This window comes from Falco punctatus (genome assembly GCF_963210335.1).
Source record: "Falco punctatus genome assembly, chromosome: 4".
NCBI classification, from domain to species: domain Eukaryota; kingdom Metazoa; phylum Chordata; class Aves; order Falconiformes; family Falconidae; genus Falco; species Falco punctatus.
The window spans coordinates 108,454,878-108,473,491 of NC_137583.1; the positions used below are offsets into that span (position 1 = coordinate 108,454,878).

An 18,614-nucleotide genomic window follows, 5' to 3' on the forward strand; every position below is an offset into this window, starting at 1 on the left:
CTTCTCTCCTAAACCAGATTTTGCTACCTTTCAGAAATCTTGCTTAGTGGCCCGGCGTGTCCTTACTACTGCTAGAACTCCTGAACTTCTGGATGACAGGGGCACTCCCTTCCTCCACCCCACCCCCCACGGGCTGCGGCATCACCTACCACCGCTGAACCTTTGCAAACACCAAGCACACCCAAATAACAACCCCCCTCTTGCTACCTTTTACCAGCATGCTCCCCGTTGCTCTGTATCAGTGCCAACAGGCTGATACAGAAGTGACAAGATTTTAGTCTCCTTTTTACCCATGTTAACTACAACTAAACCTTTAAGATTTTCTTTCCAAGACTTCTCCGCCATTCCTCCCCTTCTAATAGGTATGTAAGCATTTAACACACAGTTGCTTTTACGATTACTCTGCCCCGTTTCCTCAGCACACCTATCTCGAGGGCGAGAAACAGGAAAAAAGTTCTCCCTACCCACCGCCGCCTGCAAGCGGCCCGTTCCCCTTCGACAAAACCGAAGGGCAGCCCCACGCAAAACCTGCACCGCGTCCCAGAGGCTGGGGGGTCCCCGCCACCCCCGGGCCCCCGCCGGGCGCCGACCGCGGCCGGGTCCTGCCCGGAGGGGCGGCGGAACCCCCGCGGGGCTGGGGGGCGGCCGTGCCCGGCGGCTGCCTCGGAGCTGGCTACGAGCCGCGGGGCTGGCTACGAGCCGAGGCAGCCCGTTTGCCCGCCGAGTTGTCTCGGCCGCGGCGGCGCGGGGGGCAGCTCCGGCCTCCGCGCCGCCTCACCCACGGCGGCCCCCGGCCCCAGCGGCCAGGGCAGGCGGCCGCCTCGACCCCCACCGCGGCGCCTCCGGCTGCCCGGGACGGCGAGGCGGGTCGCAGGCACCGGTGTGTCCCCCCCCGCCCCGGCAGCCGCCGCACCCCCCGCGCCCACCTGCTGGCCGGCCGGTGCCGCGGGGTCCGGGACGGCGCGGTGCTCCTCCCCGGGCAGAGGGCGCCAGGTGCGGCGGCCGCCCGCCTCCCTCAGGGGAGGGGGGGCCGGCTGGGAGGCGGGGGAAGGAGTCTCAGGATCCTGAGGGGAACGACGCGCGGCTCAGTCCTCGGGGGGGAACAAAAACATTTTTCTTTCCTTTTCTTTTCTTTTTTTTTTTTTTTAAGTAGAAATTTAACTCGCGCAGCGCCCCGAGCGAGAGGGGAGCGCGCGGGCAGGTGCCGGCCGGATCCGGCCGGTTCCGGCACCGACGGCCCCACCAGAGCCCGCGCTTCCCGCGCGGGGCTCCCCCTCAGGCGGGCACCCCCTTCAGGGGGTAAAGCCCCGCGGCACCTGGGCCCGCCCGCCCGCAGCCGCCTCGGCGGAGCCGGGTGTTTGTGCGAGCCCCTGCGGAAGCCAAACCGCAGCCCCAGGGCAGGGAGAGAAAGACGCCGCCATCCTGTGCCCCCGCCGATGGCCGCCCACCTGCCCGGCCGCCTCTGCCCAGCAGCCTCAGGCGGGCCCGCGCTTGGAGCCCACTGGGCGCCCTCGTTCTGTGTGCTCCAGATTGTGCGCTAGAAGCATCTGCATAAAAAAAAATAATAATAATAAAAAATCTTGTTTTCTTTCAAGGCAGTTTGCAGATGGAAACATCACAGCCTTGCCCCAGCCAGCCTGCCTGCCTTCTGCCAGGGCGAGGGCGTCCCGGCCAGCTGGAGGGATGAGGCACCCTGGTTTGTCACGCAGCGAGCTCCTCTGGCAGGATGCTGCTGCTGAATAACTTAAAAATCATAGTGTGGGTTCTTCCCTGCCTGGTGGCCTTCAAACGGTGCTGTCGGGTGGCTGAGAGGCAGGCCTGTCTGTTCTGGATTTCTCTGGAAAACCTGTTTCATTGCAGTAATGTAAAATCGGTTTCTTCATTACCCGGCTTGATTATGAAGCAATCTGGACAAATCAATATTGCTTGGATCCAGACAGTGGCAAGATCAGCCTCTGAGCCTGGTAGAAAGTCACCAATGGGTTGTGGCACCTCTGCTCATCAGGACAGGGGCGTAAAAATCCATGCTCTAGATCTGTTTGTCCTGTCTGTTCAGAGGTGTGAGTTTGATTTATTATTCTGAAAATAATCCTCCTGATCGCTTGTCAGCTTAAATAATTCTCAGCCCTAAGTATCTGCCCCAGGTGCTTCCACAGCACTCAGGGAGCTCTAAACCCATTTCCAGCTGGCCACTAGCGTGAACCTCAAAGCACAAAACAAAACCAAGAATGCCATAGGTAGTGCCCCAGAAAAATAAAAATGTAAGCATTTACTTAAAAAATGTATATATAATGCCACACTTGAAAATAACTTTGATTATTCATGCAAATTAATCTCATCTGAGGTTTGACTTTAGATTGCTAATGCTGAAATGGACTTTGTCCATCTTTTGGTTTAGATCAAAAAGGAATTTCAGAGGCACATGCTGCAAGAGCACAGGAAAAAATTGGTTTCACTCTGTTCCTATGAACTTTCTTTCACTTTCTTTCACTTCCCAACCACGTCCACATAATGACAGCAGATTTGTGTAGTGCAACGCTGGCCATTTCCACCCGTGCAGCTGGACTGACCTGGTACAACGTTCATGCGCTGATCTAGTCTGAAACAAGCAACTTCACCCACAGTACGTAGTTCGTGTACGTTTAATGCACTGAAACACACAATACTTGCCTCTTGGCTAGCAGTAGCTAGTTACAGAAAGCTGCAGCACGTTAGATTTTAGTAAGAGAGTCCTATGGGGCTGCATGCCTAGGAACTATGGAAGTCTCCTCTTTCTGTTTTGTCTTTGAGAGACACAGGTGGAAAGAAGTGCTCCCTTTCCGATGCTGAACGGGAACGAAGGCACTTCTGGAGCACACAGTGGTAGTGGGACAGGCTAAAGCCAAACTGCGAGGAGCTTTGTGAAGGCTAGCGCCCACTTTTCGTTCCCCACATGAAATCCTCCTCACCACAGCTGCATCCAAGACCACAGAAAGGGCAATGCAGCAGGGACAAAACGGACCCCAAATTACTATGTAGGATGTGCCTTTCCTGGGTTTTACTATCTACCAATTTTTGGAAGTTTCAAATACAGAAAACTTGCCTCGAACATATTTGTAGCTAACACTGATATGGTTTACAAAGTATAGTCATAAATACAAGTCTATTTTCCATACATTCCATCTGCATAACTATTACAAAATCATGCTGTATACTGAAATTGTACTTTTACTCTTGGCAAATGCATTTTAACATGGGTCAAACAATATATCCATTTCTCCAGAAAAGGAGAACCTCTGCATCTGTCCTAGACTGAGGCTACTGGTGTGATGCTCTCTGTGGTTCCTTGGTACCATGTTGCAAGCAACTACAAGGCATATTTTGGGTTTCACCACAGGTTGGGAACATGTCTCTCAGGTCAATCTGAGGAGTACTTTCTGAGTGGCTGTGGTGAGCAACGTGGCAGCCCCAGACTCTCATCTTTTTATTCCAGCACAGAGAGCTGCTGTACCTGGTATTTTTCTCCTGCATTTCTTTCCCTTGCAGTACCTTGCATAGCTGAACCCCAGCTCGTAATTTCAGCCCTGACAGCCTAAATGAGAAATTTTGCACCCTTCCATTTCTGGTCCTAGCCTTTCTGTGGAAAGCCAAATTCATTATGAGTCTGTAATTTCTAAGAGATTACAAATGTGTAATCTGACAAGAGTACAAATGAAAGGCAGGGTAAACCTAACCTAAAACAGGAGGAAGCAGAATCTCTGTCCTCTGTACTGCGAAGCCAAGACCATTAAAGACAGGAGAGATGTGAATGGCCTGTGGTGACCTGCTATAGAATCTGGTGGATGAGTGATGCTTTGTAGTCAGAGAAATTTAATTTTGATTCATCTGTTTTCACTACAAATCAATGAAAATAAAATTAAAATTTTAAAAGGCATATTACTTAATAGGAGATTCCTCCTGTTCGTAACTTGTTCAACACTAGATTACAATTATTGTTAGCAAATATATAATTGACCATTTCTTCTTTAAAAATACCTTTCTATACTAAGACCATGTTTACGACACTGTCATTTTCAAGACTCCTCAAAATCCCACACAAGAAAATGAAAAATACCTGAAATAAATTAAACCTCTTAAGAAGAGATAAAGAGTGTCCCAAACAAAGGAAGAACAACCAGATCCCCTGTTTGGTGTATTGTTGCTGATTTTGAGTAGAACGATCTGGGATGCTTCGTTGGCATGTGTCAATTTAAATACTTGCCAAAGAAAGTACTTATACTTACCATAAGTACTTCTACTTTTTTCTTCTCTAGGCAATATAAGACAAATTTGAAAATCTTCATTCCTTTACAGCATTTGTACCTTTGTATTTTGAATAAAAAACACATGTAAAGCTTTCTAGTCACCACTGAATACAAGCAAAATATATTTAACTTTAATGTTAAAGAAATACTTCAAACTTTTATCAAGGCTAAATACATCTGTCAGAAAATATGAATCGGCTTCTATTTGTCATTATTTATGCATGCATTTTTAAGACAGCAAAAATACCTATAGACTGAGGCATTTGTGCATAATGTAAAAAATAGTTTTTGCATAAAAATGCATAAAACTTAAAAGCAGAAAAAATATTCTTGCTTTTAGCATGCCATTTGATTACACTTCTGCATAGCTTTCAACACCTGAAAATTCTGTTACAATAGTAGGCTCAGCCATTGTGTTTGATGACTTTGCTAGCTCTAATTCCACAATTAACAGACGTATTCCCATGTATGAACAGAGATATTCCCATATATTTGTCTCCAAATATTGATCTTTTCCTTGTTACCTGTACAAACTCTGTCCTTTCCATACAGAGTTAATAATAACTCAAAACTTTAATTTTGCTTTAGTACATTTTAGTAAGAAATTCCTGAAAGTGACCGAGTTGCTTGTCACAGAATGATGAAGCCATGTTTACAAATGCAGTTTAGACTGCAATACTGAGGAAAGCTGTAGACAAATAATTAGTAGAGATGATTTCCCTAGAGGGGGATATTAGTGTTTACTTTTTTTCTGTGTTTTTAATCCAGATCCTAAACCCTTACTCCTGATGCTGTTGAGCAAGCTGTTTGCTGAGTTCATTGGAAACAATGTCTAAGTACGTTCAGGCTCATAGTAAATAATTAGTACCTAATGTCAATTCCTCCACTAATTGTATTTCTTCTGCTTATTTCTGTTTGTGCTGTGAGATGTCTGAAAAAGTATCTCTTAGTAAAAAAGCTCTGGATTTTCTTCAGTGCTTGGTTCTGCCATTCATTTTCTGCATGACCTCTGTGAAAGTACTTAATCGCTCTTAATAGCGTGAGTGGAACAAGAATGCATTCATTAATATTTGCGAGGCTGCCAGATACTATGCTATTGCAAGCATTTACAGTACCTTAAAAAAAATTATAATTGCACTATCCAGCTGGTTAATGTTTACCCAGTTATTGAACAGCTAAACAAAAAGCAGAGCGCCAGACCTACTGTTTGCTCCCCATCAGTATTGAAATTGAAAGGAATTTTTCCATGGTAAAGCTGTAGAATTAGGCAGTAGATGAAATGCCATTAACAGGCCTCTGTGGAGAATAATGAGCTGAAAGCATGCCCGGTGGTAGTCTGCAATTAGGGTGAAAAGTGAAATATGGCAAGAATCAGAATATGTTTTGAATCTCACTTTTCAGAGTATAACCTTTTCATCCCCACCAGGGGGAGTGTCCTTGAAGGTAATAATTAGTGGGCACAAGTAGTGTGTTTGAAGAGGTTGGTTTCCTTCGCCACTTTCTTGAAATAGAAAGGTACTTTGAGATCTTTGCAAGCAATTTTAAGCCCCCACCCCCCCGCGAAATTCCTTTTGCTTCAGCTCTCACATTATAGCAAAGAAGCAGCACGAATGTTTTTCTGCATCCTAGACTCTGAACGTATTATTTGGAACGCTTCTTTCTTTAAGCACTGATGTCAAGTACAAGATTTAGCTCGGAGTCTACCTAGAACAGGACGCTAAACAGCAAGTGAAAGTCTCCTACATCACGACATACGCAGCTATTCACATCGCACGTGTGGCTTAGGTATCAGCGTAGTCAGAGAGAGGTGCAAGTCTGTAGCTGGTCTTCTTGGGTACAAGTGCCCAGGGAGTCCCTACTGCTTGTGACACTAACTTGGGCATAACGGACTATTCTCAGAAAATTACTGTACTTCCCTTTGCCTCTGGACCACTCCTTGTCTCTGCCCAGTTCACCACCAGTCAAACCTGAAATACTCTTCAACTCTGGAGTCCTTAAAATCACACTTGCATAGAGGGGCCAGTCTATGTTACTGGATAGTAGAGGCGAGCAGGCAGCAAGTCTCATGATTTGTTTGCATAAACATATTTGCAGCTTTAGCATGTGGATTGTAAATCCTTCAGATTTTCTTTGAAATAATAATTTGGCCTTTTGTGTCTAAAGAAAGATACAGCCTCATTTGAAATCAAGATTTAAATATGCTCTTAGTAAATGTCTGTTCAGCTTTTCAGCACATAACAACAAAATCTGAAATACTTTATGGTCTGCTGTATATGAAGAGTATTCATATAAGTCCTGTTGGAACAAATGGGCTCACACATATTCTTTACAAGTGGTGGTATCAGCATTTTAATAGATATTTAAAGGTATTTTTGAAATATAGTTGATACCTTTCCCAGCCCAAGAGAGCACTTAAAGTACTTAAGGCTCATTGTAGCGATGTGAAGAAGGGAGTGCCCTCTGCTGCGCTATATGCAGATAGGAGCTTCAATCAAATTGTTAAAGGGGTAATATTACACTTGAAGGACTATCATCAAATTTACTGTCAATATTCTCAGCAGAAGTTACTGATACTACCACTGCCTGGTTTTGCCCAAAGTGACATTATTATTTTCAGTCATTCAATGAGATAAAATTCAATAATAATTTATTATCATGGACTACTTACAAGTGGAGAATTTCTTCTCAATACATACGAAGCAAACGCTAAAGGTTACGGTGTGACATTCAGGTACTATAACTAGCCACAATAGGGCAGGACTCAATTATCATTTCAGGAGAAATGGCTCTTGAGAAGGAAATAAATGAGAATCACTGAGAATGAAACACACATCTTGTAAGTGGAAAAACAGCAGTCACAAGCCACAAGCAAGAGAGAATTTCACAGATGGGAATACAGCACCGGGAAGCTATTGCCACTGGTCTGAGCGTCAGAAAGGCACTGCCTCTGCAGAAGGGAGCGTGTCATGGTGGTGAGGAGAGCCAGAGAAACAAGCTCGCTGAGTGTCAGTGCAGAAATGCTGCTGGACTGGAGTCTCAAAGGGATGCGACATCTCTAAATAGTCCTGGGAGGAACTTGAGTGGTTTCCCTTGTGTTTATGTGGTTGCTGAAGGCAGCAGGCTGGAGGCAGCTATTGGGAAGAAGATGGCTTGGAAAGGGTGGCAGTCAGATAAGTAGATCGAGGGAAATAAGAGTTTCTGTTTGCGATACTCATTGCTTACTTCTCTTGCTTTGTAGTCGCATCCCTTTCAGACTGGACTTTCAAATTACAGAGCTAGCAGAAAAATAGAAATGAAGAAATATAGCAAATATCTATAACCAAAAGTATTTCTCTCTCCCACACCAACCCTGAGCTCACTCATGCTGTAGAATGCACATGAAGCAGGGAGGTCAGTATAAAATAGTACACTGCATGTTTTTTTTCCATAAAACCCTTTAAAAATTCTTCAGAAAAGGTCTTCAAGTCCTCAAATGTGTGGCAGGAGTAGTGTAAATTTTACTGAAATTTTTATCTCACTACATTTTTTCAGACTAAAACTTGACAACATATTGGCAATAAGCATCAAAAGGACTGTATTGTCCTCTTCATTCTCTTTCTCTGTAATCTTTTTTTTCCTTTCCTTTCTCTTTTTTTAAAAAACCTCTCTTTTTTTTTTTTTTTTTTTTTTTTCTATTTATGGCAAACTGACACGATAATTTCTGGGAGTTGGTGGTGTTCCCATAGAAACAGCCTTGATTTGATGGTATCACTGCAGGTTGCTGCTGTTATTCTGCTATGTTCTAATTAAAATAAAATCTTCCTAGATACATTAATTTAAATCTTCAGACATTTTTCTAAGTAATTGGACTGGTATAATCTCCATTTTTCTTTTGACCATGTCTGTGTGGGGGCCAAAAGACTTACAGTGATTAAGACACCATTCTTTTTGAAGCAATCTTTTTGTCTCAGTTCTCCAGCGTTCATAAAACCCAAGTGGGCTTTTACAGCTAATAATAGTAGTTATAAGTGGCTTTAAGTGATTTGTAGAATAAGAGCTGTAACTATTACGTGCCACTGAGGAGCTGCTTCTTTTACTCAACGTTTAATACTTTGCAATAACAACTGTTTTTGTTTCAGGATCTCAGCGCATTTTCCGTTATTATGACTGAAAGTGCTAATGAATTCTGCATTAAAAGCCAGATGTTTAAATATCTGGGATAAAACTCTCCAGAGAACGAGTTCAACTGCCTTGCAGTAACTGTCCTGGAAGTGTTGTAAAAGGCATGGTGTGTCAAACCCACCCTTTTTCATCTTGTTTTTTGCATCCACTTCCCCAGTAGGGCATAGAAAAGACTTAATTGCCAACTCATCTTTTCCAGATACTCAGATGAAAATAAAATTGTGGGTTTTGTCTACTCGGGAAAGTGAATGATGTTACAGGATGGAAGGGCAAGCAGAATGTGGTTACTGAAGCAGCAGGATTGCTTTGAGTTTGTGCAAGTTTGAGAGACACCCACTACAGTTCTCACTTGTGTAGAAGATGCCTCACCTTCTTTGGCAAGCAAAAACTGCTGTTGTGAGATTTGCTACCATCCTGTTTGAGGAGACAAAACACAAAGAAGATAACCCAGCTTTCATTCTCTGATTTCTCCACGTATCAACCTAACCAACATAACCACAAGCGTTAGTACTGCTCAGTAGAAGGTAACATGATTAACAGCGTGACTTCCATCTCTCCCTAGGAAAAATAAGATTAATAATCTTTTGCAGAGGAGGTGGTAATTTATAAAAATGTAGAAGTCCCACAGCTGGAAAATCTATGAACAGAATTTGGGGCAAGATCTTTTTTTTTTTCCACTTTCTCTATTATAAACTTGCCATCAAATTCCCTTTCATTTAGTGCTATTACTGTGCCTTGTCATTTGTTTTTGATCATATATTTATCAAGTCACTATGTTCATCCTCAGATAAACTCTCATAAATAAAGAAAATTTACCTGAACATGAGGTAAAATGGGCCAAAGCTGAACACAGTCACAGAAAATACTGGGATATTAAATGTATCAAGTCAGAGATCACTTTTTTATTCTGAGGCCGGGGTGTGCTGTTTATGGTAGGACGAGGGAAGGCTGCCTGAGAGTCCTAGATATTGCAACAGTAAAAATGTAAGAGAATATTTGTTCCCTTAGAAAGTGTTGCAGTATCCAGAACCGCTCAATCGGCTCATCTTTTAAGCATGGTGTGCACTTCAGCTCAAAAGCTAAATGAATAAATAAACAGAACAAGCCCAGATGAAATAATTTCTGATGCTGTTTCCAAGGTTAGCAAAGACACACTGTGCAGGCGAGCAGCTCAGCACTGATTACGCTAATTATTCTGGCATTTAGCACAAGAGTGCTGTGCAACAGGGAAGTCTTCCCCTGAAGCCACCCAGGTAGCCCCCAGTTCCCTTTCCCTCTAGAAAATTCTGCAGCGGGGTGGGTGCCAAGCTCCGCCGGTGCTCTGCAGCAGCAAACCTCTGCAGCGCGTCCCACCAGCTGAACTAGTCTCAATACAAAGGGCAGAACGACCCCGCAGAAAATGAGCCGCTGGCCCGCTGCTAGCAATCAGCCAGCACGCCAGTTGTACTGGGCTGCCAAGTCTATCCCAGCCAACTGGAAAGTCACTAACAAAACACACTTTACATGTCTCCAGGCAACAAGGTCACCATGTTTTCACCAGTTATGCCGTTTGCTTTTTACCCACAGGCAGCTACTTTGTCTTAACACCTGATTTCTGCCTTTTCTTTGCCTTCTAGTACTCTCCTGCATATTGAATACCACCCGTTCTCCAGCTGGGGGTCGGTTTTGGAGTACCCGGTAAAAGAGGAGGGGGTTGGATGCAGAATTTGATGAAATCAGAGGTTTCACACCAAGTGGCTTCTACCACAGCTACTACTTTTAATGTAGTTAGTGGTCTGTCACAGATCTCTACTCATCTTTAAGGTCATCTATGTCTCTTTCATTCTGATTTGTAACACATTGCCCTTCATTTCACTTCTTTCTAACATTTCCAAGTTTTTAGTTTGTTATTTGAAGCAAAGACAAAAAGTCCTTGTGGCTTGACTAGAAAACTTTACTTTCTTAATTTACAGGTCATAACTATGCTGTGAATTCTACAAAACTGTTTTCCTTTTTGGAGGATGGTACATTTATTTGTGAGTTTTGATAAAAGTATATACAGTTTGGAATAAAATGAGATTTATTAGGCAAAAGTGTTGTGCTTACACCAGATTCAGGTTAAGGCACCTTAGCAGCATCGGCAAAAATGTATTTTGCTGCCCGGAGGGGTTTTCAGGCTCCAGCTTTGACAAAGCAGGAAGCAGGGCCATGGATGTTTGCTGCCCGTGTAGCTCTCATCGTCTCTGCTGCTTATGGTTGATCAAAGTACACATCCAGCTTTCATTCAGGGTACAGGAAGATGATGTTCAGATCCCTCCTTGCCTGATTTGGAGTAAGGGATTATATTTAGGTCTGACGTTGTAGGCAAGTACCTTGGTCATTGACTCAGGGAGTGTTTGAATATCTGCTCTTGAAACGGCACACTTTGTTTAACTCTGGTCATTGGAGCTGGCCCTGGAAGTCACACATGAGCGCCTTGAACTGTTGCTTGCTCTCTGACCCAGAGGCATTTGAAGTGTATGAACGACTCCTGAAAGAACGACTGTGAGAAAAACAGTCTTTTTTCTATGACTCTGGCACTAAACCTGGGTGTCGTTCATGGTTCCAAAAGCACAGAATTATTCTTGATTCTCACCAAAATACCCATTTCCCCATTCTGCTTTTCACCCAGTTCAGCACACAACTGAAATTTATGTTTAGTTTTACATCATTTTAACTACGTGCTTTTACATCATTGGCTTCTTGTAGCAGTTCCCTTCTGATATGTCACGCTCCTGCAAGGTTAAGGTGTTGCAGAAATTTGAACTGAATTACAAAAGGCAGAAGAAAGTGGTTTTCTCTCTTTTTTCTCAAGCAAATTCTGTGGGTTCTTTCCTATTTTTAAAGTTCTGCATGTTTTTGTGGAACTGCCGATCTGAGCTAGTGTGTATTCCTGCAACTTTAGGGCTCACACATGTGACTGAGGTACAAGAGCTTAAGAAGTAACTGCACATCAGCTAAGCCATGGCAACTGTCCTGTGCTCAGGCTTAGCCCGCAGCAAATGTGATATAGTGTGAGTTATCTTAAGCCTCTTTCATGATGGACTTATCTCTCGTCTCTACTTCTCTGGGAAGCTGCTGGTTGCGGTTATTCCCGTTGCACTGATTTGTCTATTTGGGCTCTCTATTCCCCTGTCCTGTAAGTAATTAAATTGCTTCCTGCTATACATCGAACCTTAAAAATCTTTCCTTTTTAGCTTCACTTTTATTGGCTGTTGCTGCAGATACCTTATCCTGTTTTGTTCCTACATGGAAGTCTGCACTAAACATTACAGGCTGGTTAAAGGAAGGTTTTTCAGTACGGAGGAAAGAAAGAGCAAGAATGAATACGAAGAAGTCTGTACACAAAGGCAGAGAAACCCTTTCTAAACAAATGCCTGCTGTATAACAGACCTCTCATCTTACCTGACTGCTGATGCATGAGCCTCCAAAGGTCTGATCAAAAACGATGGATGAAGAGGGAAGTATCATAGGCGCACCCAAGAGCATGAGGTCGCTTGACAAATGCGAGCCTGGGGTGTCAGCTACTGCTTGGGGGTGACCTTGGTGCAGTCCTTCTTTGGTTGTGGGGCAATCCTTGGAGGTACCACTGCCAGGCCTGCCGGTCACGCATCAGGTGCATTTGGATTGCAAATGCTAGAGATGTAGACTCTGCAGTGAGGCATAGGTTAATGCAATGCAAAAGGGGCCTGGAAAGCAGCAAGTCTAATTATTACAGTTGTGCAACCAAAGTAAAGAGGAGAATGTGGCTGCTAAGGGCTCAGATACCAGGCAAATGAGCAGAATGTCTGTAGTCCATCCAGGAACTAAGAACGGTCTACAAAGGATACCTGTGGTATTGTGTTTGCAGACCAGGACGCGTCCAGGTACAGCATTAAAAGAAACAGCCTGACCTGAGTACCCGTCATTGCTGAGGTCTGGAGCTTGTGTGCCTCCTTAGGGGTTGGGTTAAGTATGTAACCGTTTAGAAAGGGCACGAAAAAGGATAATACTCAACAATATGCTACAAGTTATAAGGAACTAAAGAAATGTATACAAAAGACACTTGCAGCTTTAGGGTTATGGAATTCAGGTAGGTGGACAATTGACCACTGCTTGATCGACAGTAAACCATTGCTGTTTCTTATCCTGCCGTAATAAAGCAAGGCTGGTGATAAATCTGATTTCAAGTTGAGCTCTGTGGCTGAGCAAGTCTGTGAGGGAATTCGGTTCCTGGGAAAAATAGGATTTTAAATCAATGTAGGAGCAGCCAATTGTGCCTTAGCATCTGCACCCTGGAGATGCAGGAGCAGGAGTGAGGTGTACCCTGGGGGAGCAGCCAGCGCAGGGCAGACCTGTGGGAAGAATCCAGTTGAGTGCTTCGTTCTCATGGCATGAAACACAACAGGTCTGAAACAAATGAACTGAAAGGTTTTGAACACATGTCTTCTTATCCACGTTTTCAGCCTTTGGGGCCTTGGCTTACCCTGCTAACACAGGGGTGGAACTAAAGCCATCCCAACACCCAAGTTTCACGAGAGTCCAAATTCAACCTTCTTTCCAAAGATGAGCTAAATATGGACCCAATATGGACTGGATTTTTTGCATCTCAGGGTCTTTCCTGCAGTTAATAACTCTAGGAACATTCTTCCCTCATCATTTATGGAATGAAATGCAGCAGTTATAGGAGCCTACTGTGAAATGAAGCACAAGACCACCTGTCAACGGCTGGTGGAGCTGGGTGCGGCAAAATCATCCCGCCAAGCCACCAGGAGGCTGCCACATGTTCAGAAGAGATTAGTGCAATCATGGGACACCTACAAAATCTGCCCCGAATATCTGCAGTCAGGTGATTACTTTCTATAAGAGTTTTTATCCCTTTGACAGATTGTTCATTGCAGCATTGGGTCTGTGAAGAGAAGACAGTTGGCCTACTTTGCTATTTCATTACTTTAATGAAATTGTATAAACACATTATAATCAAGGGACTTGCACAGATTAAATGGAAACGACCAAACATTGCCTTAGATCCATGAGCAGATCTTTATATTCTGAGATGGTTGCCAAAACTGTGACAATTTTCATCATGGTCTCCCACATAGAGAAATAAAATCTATGCTAAACATGTTAAATTTCCATTTACGTCTATGAATATGTAAGAAGGGAAAAGGTTTGGTTTGACATAAATGTGATTGTCATTACTGTAGCAAAGTATACACACACCCAAACACAGGAGGGTGCTGGTAAAGAAAGCTGATCCTCATTTTCTGCTTCAGTCTCTCAACATGGCTTAAGCTGACAAAAGGATTAATAACCTTGCTACATCACAGAGGTTAGAAGTCACAAACTGGCACTGCTTCTATTACGACAAATGTAGAAATAAGAATAAAGGCAAAGAGACTAAGAGGTCATTTTGATAGCGTTTTTCATAGCTATTCATTCATTAAGCCAGTAGAAGCTTAAACACACCAGTTCATTGTTCGACTCCCTGGCCAAATTTCATCTGCTTGAGGTAGCCAGGCTTGGCTGAACTGAAGCGCAACCCCCTCGCGGTATGTGATACAGATCCCATCTGTGCTGATTCACAGAGACGTTTTACAGCCCACAGCTACGACGCCGCTAGTTTGTCAGCTCAAACTGCAGCAGCACTTAGATCCTCAAGGTCTTTTTCCCCCAAGGTCCGTGGTTCATTCCTCAATGTATCAGTCAAGGAAGCAACCTGCATATGAGCTTCCATTGCAGAAATGAAATTGCTTGTGAGACCTTGATATGATTGAGAAGACAGCCTAGTAAATATGATTAGACAATACCACATCCTAGGCAACCAGCATCAGCAGCTTTTGATGTATGAATTGTCCACATAGTGGACTGGGGCATTAACTTTGAACAGTACCTTCACCAAGTGAAGCTTTACGCTAATCAAGGAATTGCAATTGTGTGATCAGTTTGGAGACATAATTATTACCAGGTGCATATATCAGGCAGTTCAGTCCAACAACAGCCACATGAGTAGAGGACAGATGACAGGCTGATACTGACGTACTTTGGATCTGTTTTCCCTACTGCTGCCCAGTCTACCTCTAGTTTTTGTACTGTTTAAGCTGCATCAGCTGAAAACCAAATACAATTAATATGCTAACCATTACCCTGCTAAAACAAGGCTGTCCTAGTCCCTTGCTTTTAGAATTTATTCCCAACCGGCGTTCATTTGCACCAAGGCCACTGTCATAATGCAATATAATACTTAGGGGTTTGTATGCGTCCACGAGCGGTGGAGCCTCACAGCTCCCCCAGTCTTTGGGACAGCATCCTGCCCACTACGCAACACATTTCAGCTGCACCCTGTTCCTTCAAGCAACAGGAAGCAGGAAAATACAGATCTGGCATTCCTCCCAGGTCTTAAACAAACACATACCTAGGTACGTGGGTTTATGAACGTGTTCCAGCTATGAGTAATGTTTGCATAACTACATGCACGATAAAGCATCGGGTATTTTAGTTTTGTCACAGTATCTTCAGGACACAAATTGCATAACTGTGGCTGTGACACTGGTAGTGGCCACATCCAGAGCGGTCTGTTCTGATACCCATGGAGTGACTAGAGCTGGAGCTTACTTTCAGGTCTGACTTCCAATGCAACTGCCAGAAGTTTAACTTTATGCATGCAATCTGTCTTGAAAGATGAAGCTATTTTACAGAGTAGCAAGCTTTATGTAAAATTTCCTTTGGGTTGGCTCCTGAGATGCACTTGTCCTTGCTGCTCCACAGGAAGCGTGTTGGTATCAGCGTTTTGGAGAGCGGGCTTTGCTGAAGCACAAGCCAAGGCTCCCAAGCCAAGGTTGCCTGTGTTGGGTCACTGGCTCAAAACCCCGTGCAATGTACTTGCAGGAGGCTCTTTATTCCAGAGAGTGAGGGAAAAGTTGCCTCGTGTAGGTGTATTTTTTTCCATCTTCGGAGCCAGTTGTATTAGGTGATGTATGTGGTTGGTCACATCACAATGAATTACCAACACAAACATTTCGTGATGATAAAGTTCGTGGATCACTGGAGACATAAAAGACTTTATTTGGTTAAGGGCCCAGAAAGGAGTTGCTCTTTGGCATTTTTACTTTTCATTGAATATATCGTGTGAAACTAGACAATCTCCCCCACCTTATGAGTGACATTTTTAAAAAAGGGGGTAAATAAGAGAGGATTAATGATTACGTAAGCACTGCATTTCACAAAGGGCAGGATACCACGCACTCTCATTTTTTGTTAGGTGGCAGATCACAAACAAACAGCAGAAGTTCTGGATGAAATAACTTCTCCTGAAGTCCAGGAACACGGGAGGGAAACACCACAGGCCAGGAGCTGGTCACTTCTGATCGTAGAGTCTGTAACTGCACCCAAACACAAATTTCCTGAAACTCATGCTTTCCTTCTGTGGAGTTGGCTTTTATGAGCCGCAAATAATGCAGGACCAGAGAAGGCCTTATTATTGCAAAGCCCTCCAACGGTACTGCAGAACACAGAATCAAGTGGTCTGAAAATACTACTTAATTACTTTGCTTTAAAGAAATTGCTAGTTGTGATCCCAAACATTGAGATGATCTATGACATAAAGGTAAGTTAGTTTTGCAGAAGAATCAATGATGCTGAATTTGTCTGTTTTTCTGACTTCTGTCCTAGAATACAGAAAATATTTTTGAAATGGCAAGCAGATAAGAATGGATAAAGTAATTGCAAAGTCATATTCAGTGGATTAAACACATTGGCCACTATGTAGATGTAGCATATGAAGTACCTGTTCTCCCTTCTTTTTAGCACTTTCATGTTGACAGTTTACTTCTGTGAATCAAGAACTTCACTTCTAAGCAATAGCTTTTGGTAAGCTTGGTGTGGTACGTGGGAACGAACCAGATGGTTACGTTACAACAGACTCAGAATCACAGCATGGCTGAGGTTGGGAGGCACTGGAGATCATCCGGTCCAACTCCCCTGGTCAAGCAGGGTCACCTAGACCCAGTTACTTAGGGCCATGCCCAGATTGCTTTGGAATGTCTGCAGGGAGGGAGACTCCACAACCTCTCTGGGCAACCTGTGCCAATGCTCAGTTACCATCACAGCGGTGGCTGGACTAGATGACCTTGAAAGGTCCCTTCCAACTCAAACCATTATGTGATTATATCGTTCACAGTCCGGTTCAATGGGGCTTTGAGCAACCTGATCTAGTAGAAGTGTCCCCTGCTTATGGGGGCATTTGGACTACATGATCTTTAAAGATCCCTTCCAACCCAGACCATTCTATGACACTACGAAAGGCGTTCCCTGATGTTCAGAGGGAGCCTCCTGTGTTTCACTTTATGCCCATTGTCCTGTCACTGGACACCACTGAGAAAAGCTCCATCCTCTGGATACTCTCCATTCAGATATTTGTACACAGTGATGAGAAGCCCCCCGAGCCTTCTCTTCGCCAGGCGGAACAGTCCCAGCTCTCTCAGCTTTTCCTCACATGTGAGATGCTCCAGCCCAGGTACTGTTGGACTCTTTTGCTGCAAGGGCACACTGCCAGCTCACTCCCACCTGTTGCCCAGGACTCCTCATGAGTGATCCTGTTTCCGCTGCAATCACACAGCTTACAAGTAACAGTCAGTAGTCCAGAAAAATTGTGACTAAAATAATAGCACGCTAATTTTTAAGAGATTTGGCTACTTGTAACCCAGCCAGCTAAAGAAGTAGACATGTTAATGCAATCATTTCTATTGAGTTTTCTGAATGGTGATGTCAGAGCTGTGCAGTCCAGGTGGTTCTTGTCTTCATAATAACCAATGTCAGTAGTTCAAATCATAAATCACCTACTTTAGGGCTGTTTCTTTTACAGCAGGGCATGGTAGTGCAAGCTATGTCATCTACATTTCTAAACGGTTTGCTCCTTGATTAATCCACCCTGACATAAAAAAAAAAATCATTTGATTGTATGATCCTTGGTATTTGTTTCGCATTTGTTATTATGGCGATATTTTGATTTGCACCATCATTTCTAAGCACGGCTATACGCACTGCTGCTGCCTCCGGGAGCTGAAAAATGGCGTTACTCCCTTTCACCACTGGGTGGCGATCTCTTAAAGATTATGGCAGCCCAAAGTCTCTTGCCCGGCCTTTTAATTGCGGCATAACTGAAGGAAAACTCAAGAGAGAAGACTTTAAGACTTCTGAATACCAGTGGTAAAGTCAACTCTAAAGGATTGCTTTCTAAGCATAAGACATCCCAGCAGATCTGGCTACACTGAAAACAATACCATCATTTCATAGTGTCACCCTGATCCAAAGTATTCAAATGCTGCAGAGTTTATTATAAGAGATATATATATACAAAATAATAAATAAATATTATTATTATTCATCTTAGAAGACGCGAAGGGCTTTCAGTGTTGCTAGATGTAACTCACTGCTTTGGAGAAATGTTTTAGGTGTAAATCCTTTTTGACCGACACACATTTTGTGAATAGTAGTTGATTTTCAATTACTGGCTGGGGTTTTGTTGATCTGGACACATTTACACTTAAGTAAAACTTGTGTTTGCACCGTGAAGGGGCTTTGTCGTGTCAGCAATCCCAAATGCATACCTAATTAGGATATATAATATAAAGATTTAGACACACCTAAATGAAATCAAGCTCTCTAGGAGCGCAATGTCACATTAGCTAATCTGTCTTGGATTTTGTCTTTCCTTTTAGAGAGTTTTGCAAATTTTATAATATTGAGAGTGAACTGTGATCATTCTGTCACAAAACGCTGCTGCTTCCTAAAGTCTTTCTGATTTTTACCGTACTTTCAGTATATGTCATGCTGCTGTGCTTGTTTTTTACCATCCTTGTCTACATTCAGCAGCAGTCAGAGCGGAGTAGTTGCTTAAAATACATTTATGTTCATTCTTTGATTATCTTCCAGATTAGGGCGCCACCAGAAAGGCTTCACCTTCAACGATGGCATAGCAAGTGCCGTTCTGCGGGTGTACTCGTTCCTTTATCATGCCCTCAGATATGAAAGTGGAGGACACAATGTGAGCGACAAGACAGACAAAAATGGAGAAACTTTTCTAGTTTCTAAGCGGTTAGACTTTTCAATATACTGAGGATATGTGTTGTCCACAGACAGAATTTCTAAATGGGTTTATCATGTAGTCTTAAA

The 18,614-nt window shown here is 43.5% G+C and overlaps 1 protein-coding gene across 1 annotated transcript in view; it reads right to left on the reverse strand.

Moving 5' to 3' along the window:
- WIPF3 (WAS/WASL interacting protein family member 3) overlaps positions 1–17,662 on the reverse strand; it is a 56,422-nt gene extending 38,760 nt beyond the window's left edge. Inside the window, exon 1 of the mRNA XM_080386474.1 lies at positions 927–17,662. The gene's annotated coding sequence lies outside the window, so the exon portion shown is untranslated. The remainder of the gene's footprint in view (positions 1–926) is intronic.
- Between the last annotated feature and the right edge of the window lie 952 nt (positions 17,663–18,614).